At 42.8% G+C, this 11,676-nt stretch overlaps 1 pseudogene across 1 annotated transcript; it reads right to left on the bottom strand.

The window, feature by feature from the left end:
• Positions 1–229: 229 nt before the first annotated feature.
• On the bottom strand, positions 230–10,621 carry LOC308150368 (interleukin-6 receptor subunit beta-like; annotated as a pseudogene). Its single transcript has 6 exons — positions 10,405–10,621; positions 6,448–6,588; positions 6,067–6,207; positions 5,179–5,275; positions 1,156–1,237; positions 230–903 (listed from the first exon to the last, which is right to left on the bottom strand). The product of its transcript is annotated as an interleukin-6 receptor subunit beta-like (transcript).
• Positions 10,622–11,676: the final 1,055 nt, after the last annotated feature.

Here is an 11,676-nt window from a genome sequence, read left to right as displayed (position 1 = left end):
TCAAGACAAAGGCTAAGTCTACAAACCTAAACAGTCAGTTTGTGAAGCATGTTACGATGGACACACAGTGTATGAGTTCATGATTGGCAATAAAAAAAGTGCAAAACCTGATAGACTCACAGACATCCTTCTAAAAACACTTGGACTTGCTGACTTTTAAAGCTTTGAAATGAACAAAAGGCACGGAGGAATTACACTATTGCAAACAAAAGTCAACGTCCTCTGACCCTCATTGTGGCCTGTAGCCACTCAGCTGAGGCATATAGCTAGGTGCGGGTCCTGCTGACGACGGCTGCCAATCAGGGGTTTCCTCTTCATCTGTGGGCGTGGTCTGCTGAGACCCCTCCTCCAATGGGCTGAACCTGAGCGACGAGGCCCCGCCCTGCTCCTCCATCTCTAGCTGGTTGAACTCCGCAGGCGGACGGCTGTCCTCGTTACCCGCCGGCGAGCGTCTGAAGTATGGGTTCCTGGGGTAGCGGGACTCCTGCCCCTCCTGGAGGTGGTGCTGGTGGTGGAGGTCAGGGTGCTCCTCTGAGTCCAGCAGGGGCTGTGTGGACTCAGAGCGGGCGAAGACGTGCTGGGCCTGGGCCTGGGTCTGGGTCTGGGGGGGGGAGGGACCCCGGGGTCTGGGTCTTGTAGCCAGTGGAGGCGGCCACCACAGAGGAGTATTGGACGGTGCTGGCCGTGGTCTGGCCCGAGTCTCCGCCCTCGTCGCTGTCAGAGACGCTCTGGCGAGGACATACAGGAGGAGCCTCCGATGCCGCTACTGTGCTCTTCCGACAGGTACTTGTCCTTCTTCAGGGGCAGGCACGTCTTGTCCTCCTCGTACAGGGACTTCCTGTCAAACACATCCACTTCCACCACGCTCACATCTGCCAGGATGCTCTCCTTGGGGCTGTCCGCCTGGCAGGGGAGAGGGGGGAGAGAGAGAGAGAAGAGGGTTGATGGGATTAAATAATATACAGTATAATAATAATAATAATAATAATAATAATAATAATAATAATAATATAGAGATATAGATAGGTGAAGTGGATGCACATCTGAATCTAGGACAGGTGTTTTGTCTGTGGGACATAAATCATCTAAGTTCCTAAGTTTATAAGTTCCTAAGTTTATTTCTTCCCACGGCAGCACAGAGGCACTGGGACCTACTTTGGAGGGGAAGTCAGGTGACCAGGTGGCGATGGTGCTGTTGGAGGGGTCTGGGACAACCGGCCAGAAGATCTTCTTGATCCTAAACAAAACAAGGCATGGTTAGAGAACGTCTTTTAGCAGGTGAAAAATAGACTATAGGTTTTAGTCTGTTGCTTTGTGTTTGGTTTGGCATGCAGGATGAGAACGTTTGGAACTATTCTGTTGATTCCACTGAAGCCTTCATGCTAGATTCAGTGAAATGAAGTGTTTGTGTTTGAAATAATTCCTTTTCAAAGAGCTAACACAGCTATTTTTGTAAGTGCTTTGTTCAGACAGCTAATCTACTGTATGATATCAAGCAAAGTCAAATTCCTCAGCAATGACATACAGTATGTCATTAACATAAGCCATACTTTCTCTGTGGCTGTGTGTTATTTACCCCCAGCCAACTCCACTAGGCAGGTAGATGCAGCAGACTTTTATGAAAATATCCTCACAAATGTCTATAGTTTTCAGAAACTTGGCCCTTTTCTTATAATGGGAGACTTCAACAGCCGTTGTGCAGATTCTCAGGACTATATTGAGGGTGTGGACTTGGTGGAAGAACGGAATGTAGTGGACTTCTCATCTAACTCCTATGGTGAATTACTTACACAATTTCTGATCAGTGCAAATTGCTGTATTCTAAACGGGAGAAACTATTGTAAGAATGACTTCACCTGTGTGTCAACTAAGGGGCTGTCAGTTGATTATTTAATCGTCCCTCATGAAAATCTGCATTGGTTTAGTGACTTCACTGTAACTAGGAGCAGGGACCTTTTCACTCAAGCGGGGTGTGTCTCAATTATGGACACGACTAGATTATGGACCACTCCTGCCTTACCTGCACCATGGCCCTACCAGCAGTACCTTCCCTACCTCAATCTTCCAAACAGAGGAACGAGGACAGGGTCTCTTTCACTGCCTTTGATTTGTCCACTATCCCCGACCACTTCCTGTCTAGTGACAGCTGCCAAGATGCACTGAGGGGCTGTATAGCCCAGTTAGAGGCCTCAGCAGCCAACCAGTTTACTGTGGACTCGGTGTATGCTCAGTTTTGTGACATTGTAAAACATGAGATGCGAGAACAGATACCCCACAAGGACATTATTATCCAACCGGGTCGCACAAACAAAAAGAGGAAAACAAAAAAAGCCTGGTGGACAGATGAGCAATCCACATTATGGAACTCCTTGAGCGTGGCAGAGAAGGAGTGGACATCCTGCCCCCCCGGACCAACAAGAGCCAGGGCTAGAGCTGTGATGAAGGACAGACAGAGACAGTTTGACTGCTCAGTCCAAGCTGCAAAGAGACGCCACTGGAGACTGCAACAGGAGAATATCCAGGAGCTAGAAAGCAACGACCCGAAGACCTTCTGGAGCCAAGTTAACCAGCTTGGTGTAGGCAGCGAGCGGCACCCCAACATCCCCTGGGAGGTCTTGGGGCCGGATGGCTCCCCACAGACTGATAAAGAATCTGTCCTAGAGTCGTGGAGGAGCGAGTTTGCCAGCTTGTTCCAGGCGAACAGCATAGTGGCCTCACTCTCGCCAGAGTCACAGAGCACCCCCACTTTAACCTGGATACATCCCTGAACCAGCCAATCAGTGAGCATGAGATTGTCAAAGTCCTGCAAGCAGCCAAGAAACGCAAAGCATATGGTTTTGATGGGCTACCTACTGATGTTCTGAAAAATGGTAATGCACTTAACTTATTGCATAGGCTTTTTAATAATTGTTTTCTTAATGGCACAATCCCAGAACTATGGAAATATGGCATCATCAACCCTATCTATAAAGGCGGGGGAAAAGATAAAAGAATACCTGCAAACTATCGAGGGATTACTTTGACCTCTGCTGTATATAAACTGTTCTGCTGTGTGTTACATAACAGGGTCTCTGAGTGGGTGGAGTCCAACGGCATCATAACAGATGAACAAAATGGGTTTAGAAAGAAAAGGAGTTGTATAGACCATATTGCCACTTTAACTGCTATTATAGACTCAAGGAAAAAGCTTAGAAAATCTACATTCTGCTCTTTTATCGATTTTTCCAAAGCCTTTGATCATATTAACCGTAGCATGCTATGGGAGAAGTTGTCAGCTGTAGGCCTACATGGCAACATCCTTAACTGTCTTACTGCTCTGTATGAAAATGTGAAATGCTGTGTCCGTGTAAATGGTAGCCTTACAGATTGGTTCCCAGTCGACATCGGCGTAAAACAGGGCTGCATTTTGTCACCTGTTCTGTTCTCCATATATATAAATTACTTAAGTATAGCAATCAAGGCCTTGGGAAAAGGTGTCCCTATAGGAAATGAAAAGATCTCTATACTTTTATATGCAGATGGTATTACCCTGATATCTGAGACAGAAGAGGAACTACAGGAGATGCTGACACTGGTCCATAGTTGGTGCCAGGAGTGGAAACTAAATATAAATGTTGATAAAACCAAAGTAGTGCATTTCAGAAATCCAGCAAAGCCCCCTGTCCAGTTTTAGCTTCTCATGTGGGCTAGAGGTAGACTAGAGGTAGACCACTAGAGGTAGTAGACCCACTAGAGGTAGTCAGAGAATACAAATATCTGGGTCTATACTTAACAGAGTTCCTAGACTATAGTGTAACTGCTAAACATCTAGCCTTGCATGCAAATAGAGCACTAGGTGCAATTATAGCCAAAAGCAAAATATTGGGTGGTTTCCCCTTCAAATGTTTCACCAAATTGTTTGAATCTTTGGCTCTGCCCATCCTGACCTATGCAGCTGCTGTCTGGGGTTACAAAAGTCACTCTTGTATTAATGCTGTTTTTAATAGGGCATGTCGTTTTTATTTGGGTGTGGGTAAATACACACCGAATGCTGCCATACAAGGTGATTTGGGGTGGAAAACCATGTGGCAACACCAGTGGTCATGCATTTTCAAGAACTGGAAGAGACTGTGTGGTATGCCTGATAACAGGCTATGTAAGCGTGTGTTCCTGTGGGCTAACCAGATGAGAAATGTGAAAAACTATGCTCATACGGTGCGAACATTTTTTAGCTCTCTACATCTATCCCACCTCGCCAGCACTGATCTAATCCTATCAAGAAATGATCTACGGAGTCTTGATGTAGCAGTTGCAGAGGCAGACAAGGAGAAATGGCTCCGGCAGATTAACAGGCCAGAGGGAAACAAACTGCGTACTTACTGTTCTTTTAAAAAAAATAAAAGAATCAGAACCCTATGTTCAATGCATTATGCCCAGGCAGCATAGAAGTGCCCTTGCCAAGTTTAGGTGTGGAGTCGCTCCCTTAGCCCTGGAAACCGGCAGATACACTAACACCCCAGTGGAGAGTCGTTTCTGCACACTGTGCAACAGTGGTTCGATTGAATCCGAAGCCCACGTCCTATTACACTGTGAACTTTATAACGACGTCAGCGCTGATCTTTTTATCTTTTTATCAAAACACTACGAGAATTTTAATGATTTTAATGACCATAATAAACTGTGTAAAATTTTAGCTGGTGAACACTGCACTAATGAATGTGCCAAGGCCTGCCACCTCATCCTACAAAGAAGAGTAGCCTTCATGAGCATCGCACAATAAACTGCCCCCCCCCTTTTCTTTACATATTTCATTGCCTTTACTGTATACTGTATTTTATTGTAATGCCAATGCCAATTTGCTGTGTAATAGTTCAAGTGAAATAGTACTCGAATGTACGTTTTTTAATTTGTATTGCTATGATTTGTATTGTGTCTCACAACTCCATGTGAGTGGTCCTCAACTTTTTAATGCACCTTTTGTTGCTGTTCTTTATACCATACCTGTTTGTTGAGGAGTGACACATAAATAAAGATATATCTATCTATCTATCTATGTGCTGTCTTCACAGAGAGAAGCCAGAACTGCTGCAGTAACTTTCCAGGAGTCATAAATATAATATATAATATAATAATCCATAGTGATGAATGTTGTTCCAGGCTGTCACAGTGTAGGAGAGACAGGATAGAGGAGTAACTCACGACTCCTTCTTGCACATGCAGAACAGCATGGTCATCAACACCACGAACAGGAAGGCGAAACACGCTCCCACCACGATGCCCTCTATCTGGCCCGGAGCTGATGGACAACGCGCACGCGCACACGCACACGCACAAGCACACGCACACACACAACAAATAGAGAACATTTAAATGAGATCTAGAACATCAAGATGAGATACAACATTAAGATGACATCTACAACATTATTGTTGATTCACTTGACTAACGAATAGAACCACAGAGGATTGATTGATTGAAAACTTTATTAGAATGTTTGCAGAAGTAGGTACATGAAAGTACATATTACATACAAGGTCAAACTAAGAGGATAAAAACCCAAGAAAGCCATTGGCTTATTTCAATTGGGGTCCTTGATTTTCAATTCATCGTTACATGTAAGACAGACATAAGAAAAGAACTAGTACTATCTACATGATAATACAGACAAATAACTATTACTATCTACAAGATAAACGTACATCCATCATGGGAAGAACAATACAACAAAACATAAGGTATGTACAGCGGGTAGGACAGGTGGGGACATACACCACAGGTGGGGGCGGGGGACAAAACACAAAGTATGTACAGTGAAAAAGAACGGATGGCAGCCCAGGGGAAGTTATAGAGGGACAGAAGTTTAACAGAGTGCAAAATGTTGCTTTTGTAGTATGAAATATTCTTGTGCTCAGGCAGATTTTGTGAAAATATTGCTGATGGAGTCCATTCACATGGTGCAATTTTGGAAATACATGACAGACAGAATACAGAAAACCATGTGGGTGTACCTCAGTCCATGTAACATGTTTGTGTTGGTTGTGTGTGTGCTTGGTTTTAGAACAGTACTGTGCTCCTGGTAACGCTCACCGTAGGTGTGGGTAACGAAGGAGAAGTTGGTGCTGTTGGTGTGTCCCACCACAGTAGAGGCCATGACCCGCACCACGTAGTTACTGCTGCTGGACAGGTGCCTGAGCGTGTAGGAGTCGGTGTCAGGAGGCACGCTGTCGGCTGCAAAACAACACAGTCACAGAGGTGAACACAACACACACACTCGTACACGCCGCCCTCGACACTCCCATTACAGCAGGACTGCACATGGAGAACGAGATGACAGTAAATTGGGTCAAGACACAGAATCATTTTAATATAACATTTTTATTTAATTAATGTGTGTGTGTGTGTGTGTGTGTGTGTGTGTGTGCGTGCGTGTCCGTCGCGTCTGTTTGAGTGTGTGTGTACAGTACGTACAGAGTTCGTGGCCCCCTGTGGTGTAGTAGATGGTGTAGTTGGTGATGAAGCCTCGTTGTCTGTCCAGAGGGATCTCCATCCACTCCAGCTCTGCATCGTTCTTCCCTGGCCTCAGCTTCACTGACGGACCCTCCAAAGGAACTACAGCAGCGGAGCAGAGGACAGAGAAACTGCGATGAGTTCAACTACGTTACTAAGTGCTGCTCACTCCTGGTCCTGGGGAGCTGCAGTACTGCAGGCTTTTGTCCCAGCACAGCAGGGAGACACCTGATTTACCAAATCAAGGTTTTGATAATATAGTAGGCTACATACCAGGGTTTTTCCTGGGTCAGAATGAGGCCTTGGTGGTTGATCTTGTGCGCGCGTAGCGCGGCCATTTTTTTTTTGGAGGGACCCCAATTGTTGTATTGTAAATTGCAATTGGGTCATTGACGGATAAGGCCCAATCCCGATTCTCTTTTCTACCCCTATGGCTCGTTTTCGAGTGTCACTCGATTCGAATGCAAGGCCTTCGAATACGTCACAAGCCCTACCCCTTGAAATCTAAGCCCTCTGAATTGGGACAGCCCTTCACGGCGCTACGTCATCACGCGGTACGGGTGACGCGTTGTGTTGCCGGCGAATTCTCACATCTCGCAATGCCTTCTTCAGCTGTGTTTATTTCTGTTGCGTGTGCTATAAGCATCTATTTTCATTTGTTATCAACACACTGTAGTGTTTAGACGTTCCTTTTTTAGTCTCTTCCGTCAGCGATGTCTTTTTTGTGGACATCGCAATAATGACAATGAATTTAATGACAATGAATGACTCCAACCAAAACAACCAGTCCATCAGTAGTCATAAAGCGTTGTCCAAAAATCACGTTACCAAGCGCCTTTCTCAGAACAATTCGTCGTCTAGAATCCAAAAATCAATCCATAATAGTGGTGGTCAAAAACGTAGAAAGAGGATCTCTTGGGGACGCGGCCACATTTGCCCGTGAAGGAGAGATGACAAATAAGCGGAAACATTATTCTCAGTAGAGTCGAACGGTGATAGATCATCATCCTTTACGCGTATCCTTAACTGTAGTTACATTTCGCGTGTCATATGCCATTAGACATGGAAATATGTCAATGCGCGGCTGTCATGCACAAATCAGCTTGTAACGTTAGACACACAGCACACAGCACATCGGCATGATAACGTTTTGTTGTTGTTGTGCTTGTTATAAAGAAAAGGTCTATAATGCATTGAAATTAATGATACAACCCATTAATAATATTACCAAATAACAACTGCTCGGATTAGATTGCGGGTGGAAATAGGTCAAAATTCGCATCATGTACAAGTCAGACGAACGTTTGATAGATAACTTTACATATGTGTACCCATCATCCGCTGTCAAACGCCACAGGTAATAATTGATTTATGACTGTAATCTCTGAAATGCTCGACTGTCATGCAGCGTTGCGTTACTGTAACGTTAGACACAGCACCGACATAAAAGCGATTTTTGGGTTAAGCTTGTTATAAATAAAAGGTCTATAATGCATTGTAATGACATTAAACTAAGACAATACGATGGTTATCATAATTTTTCAAATCTTTATTAATAAGTAATTACAGAGAAAGTAAAATGACATTTCCGCATTGAATAGAGCGACATAAGATTTCTGTAGATGATTCGCAATGCATCCTGGTATCAAGGGGTAGCGTACCGTTAGCCCTTCGAAGCTAGTCTGGTCCTGAAATCCCTCGAAACGAAGTAATAGTTAGCCCTCCCCCTTACCCCTAGCCCTCGATGAAATATGAATTGAGACAGCCCTCGCCCTAAACGTGAACGCGCAAATCGAGCCATAGGGGTGAAAACGAAGGGCTAGGGGTGAATTGGGATTGGGCCTAAGACTTTTGAACAGGCCAATTTTTAAATACTAAAAATAAGGATATATTTGGCCATTGTTCAAACATTTGGAATGTAGTGTACATATACATTTATGCAAAAACTAAAAATTAAGAGATTTTAGTGTTTTTAAAGTTGAATTAATAGGACACAGCCTTAAAAAAAGTCATTTGGGGCGACCGTAATTTATCTAAAAATTAATATATTTCCTCAACATTACTAATATTTTAACAAGTATCAGTAATTAAATAAACAGTTTAAGAAAGACAGGCTTGTGTGCCCTTTCATTTTTTGTGAACCACGATTTGACAAGTTTATTCTATAATGGCAGTGTCTCCCTTGTAATGCAGTTACAATACCAATTTTCGCTCTAAAACCCATAAAACTGATTTAAAATGTGTACAGATAATATCCACTTAAGCATGGTATACAGTTGATTAATATTTGAGCCAAAACTGATGGATATTCTATTTTGAATTTAGTACAGTTATTGCCAATCGTTGGTTACCCCACATGACAGATGGTCGCCCCAAATGATGAGAAAACTGCAGGCAGTTAAAAGTCTATTTGAAATGTACACAATACAGTTCAGACGAAAGAAAACTGAACAACGTTTTTATTACAATCTTTTCAAGTGGTCAAGTCAAAAATATTCTTCAATTCATTCGAATATCACAGAACTAAACAGTTTTAAAACGTGAAACGCATGGTATGTTACAAGCTTCGTCAGGAACATTCAAATATCACAAATGTTAAAAACATTAAACATTTAAAAAGTTAAAGTGCAATGGACATTACATGCTTCAGGAACTTCTTCAAGAACAAACATTTCACAAATGTCCATTTTCATGTCCTTGTCATCTCATCTTTGGTTTTGTCAATCTATGAGAGAGAGAAGGAGGGTTAAGGAGCATCACTTTTGTGGACCCTGGTAGTCACATTGAACAGGGATTAACAATTTCAGTCAATAAAAAGTAAACAGTTGTATTTATGGAATAACAATGAAACACCAACACTGTTCTAGTCTAGTGTAGAGTCAATAAACAATAAACACCAACATAGTTGCATGGATGAAATCAACGCAAAATAATCATTTTGTTGCATTGTCTTGTAATATGTAATGATGTAATAACTCAGGAGGTTGTGTTAGACCCAAGGCAGGTAACTGACCATGAGCCTGTGGTCGTTAAAGACCAAACAATCATCCAGGTGCCCTCTTATAAGTACTTAGGTATTCAATTAGACAACCATCTCTGCTGGAATACACACTTAGACAGCTTATGTAACAAACTACAGCAGAGGCTTTATCACCTGAGGCGACTCAGACTTTATGGGGTGAGAAAGCAGATCATGAGAATTTTCTATCAGTCCATTGTTGAAAGTGTAATCAGATATGGAATAATTGTGTGGTTTGGCAACTTAACTGTACAACAAAAAAACAGACTACCGGTAGTCAGCATTCACAAAACAACTATGAAAATTGTAGGTGAAAGAGACTATGTTATCCTAAATAAACTATATGAAAAAGCTGTCCTGGACAAGGCTAACAAGATAATCGCAGACCCCCAACATCCGCTCTCCACAGAATACGAAGTTCTCCCCCTAGGTAGAAGGCTTCGCATGCCAAGATGTAATTATAAGCTCTTAAAACTATCATTTGTCCCATTCTCTATTAAACTAATCAATTCGCTCAAGCAGAAACGATGATTAGGACATGATCACCAGCACCTGCACTTTATCTTAGACACCACTTGAAGGGCCATGTGCAATATTCGAAAACACCACTTGAAGGGTTATGTGCAATATATATTTATACCAAATGATGCCATGTCCAGGTGGAAACTGCTGCCAATGTCACTCAATGTTTGTTGCTGTCCTGTTGTTTACTTTGTCTACTGTATGTTGTATGTATCGTCTCTGTTGCACTTGAAGCATGAAAGTACCATGCCCAAGACAAATTTCCCCTCGGGGACAATAAAGTATAATCAATCAATCAATCAATAAAGTGAATTTAAAAAAATAAAAAATAAACATACTGTCTACATCCTGGTCCTCAAGTTGAGTTCTCACCTCACAGTAGATGCAGAACCTCTGGGGGTTCTGATTGGCCTCCACCAGGTCAGCAATGCAGGAGAATCGGGGGTCTGCATCTCCGCTGTTGAGCTCTCCCGGGTCCTGGGTCAGAAGCTTCCAGAACAGACCCAGAACCAGGGAGAAGTGGACCACAGACGCATGCACCAGAGCATTAGCCGGCCACACACGTGAGGGGTTAAGGATCATAAATGATATCATCATCAGGTTTTGATCTAAACATGTATTCTAGACACTGTACGTAGCACCAGACACAAACACAGGGGTGGAACAGCTCAGCAGCTCATGGGTGTGGGACTTTTCTCACCTGAACAAATCCATCTGATCTAAAGTGTAAACAGACTGTGTTATATAAATGTGTTGACTATGTCAAGGATATTAGGCATTATTTTGCAGAAACACATGGGAAATACATCATGCACGCATGCACGTGCGCGCACACACACACACACACTCGCTCACACACACACACACAGGCAAACACGCAAACAGACACACACACATACACACACACACACACACACACACACACACACACACACACACACACTCAGGCAAACACGCAAACAGATATACACACACACACACACACAATATCAATCATGTTTATTAAAGTCAAACTCATCACAGGCTGTAACTAATCTCTTCAGCACAGACAGTAAGAATGTTTACCATTTGACTCTACGGGTTTGTGGTGTTTTGGCTCCCTCATGTACCGATTCAGTAGTTTGGTGAGCTGCTGATGTCTGTAGAAATAGTCAAAGAAAAACACAAGCGAACATAATTAATCTCTGGCATGAATTACTGTATAACAGTGGTTCTCAACCGGTCTGGCTTTCGGACCCATATTTTCATGGTCATTAAGTTGTGACCAACTTTTATAGAATTTAAACCAAGTTAATTTATTTCTCAAACTGGGCTAGTAAAGACTTACACAATGTCATCATGACCTTTTTTAAACATAAAATAAACAAATAGAGCACATTACTCTAGCAATAGCAAACTGATCCTGATTAATAAACTGAGGAGTATGAACATCACAACTGCGTGCTACTGATCCTGGTGATTATGAATAAAATGAATATCATAACTACATATCAGTGTTTGCACACACAATATTATGATAATCTCTCTGAGTAGGCCTACTAAACAGGCTGTCACCCAACAGGCATTTGGGGAAGCTAATGAGATAATTGGGTATGTGCTTTACTCCTGATTAGAGTTTCAGTCTGGGGTGATGGTAGACAGAGCTACTC

This window comes from Nansenia antarctica (genome assembly GCF_963989245.1).
Source record: "Nansenia antarctica genome assembly, chromosome: 2".
NCBI lineage: Eukaryota > Metazoa > Chordata > Actinopteri > Argentiniformes > Microstomatidae > Nansenia > Nansenia antarctica.
Note: the sequence above shows the minus strand (reverse complement) of the source record. Positions and strands in the feature narration are given on the sequence as shown.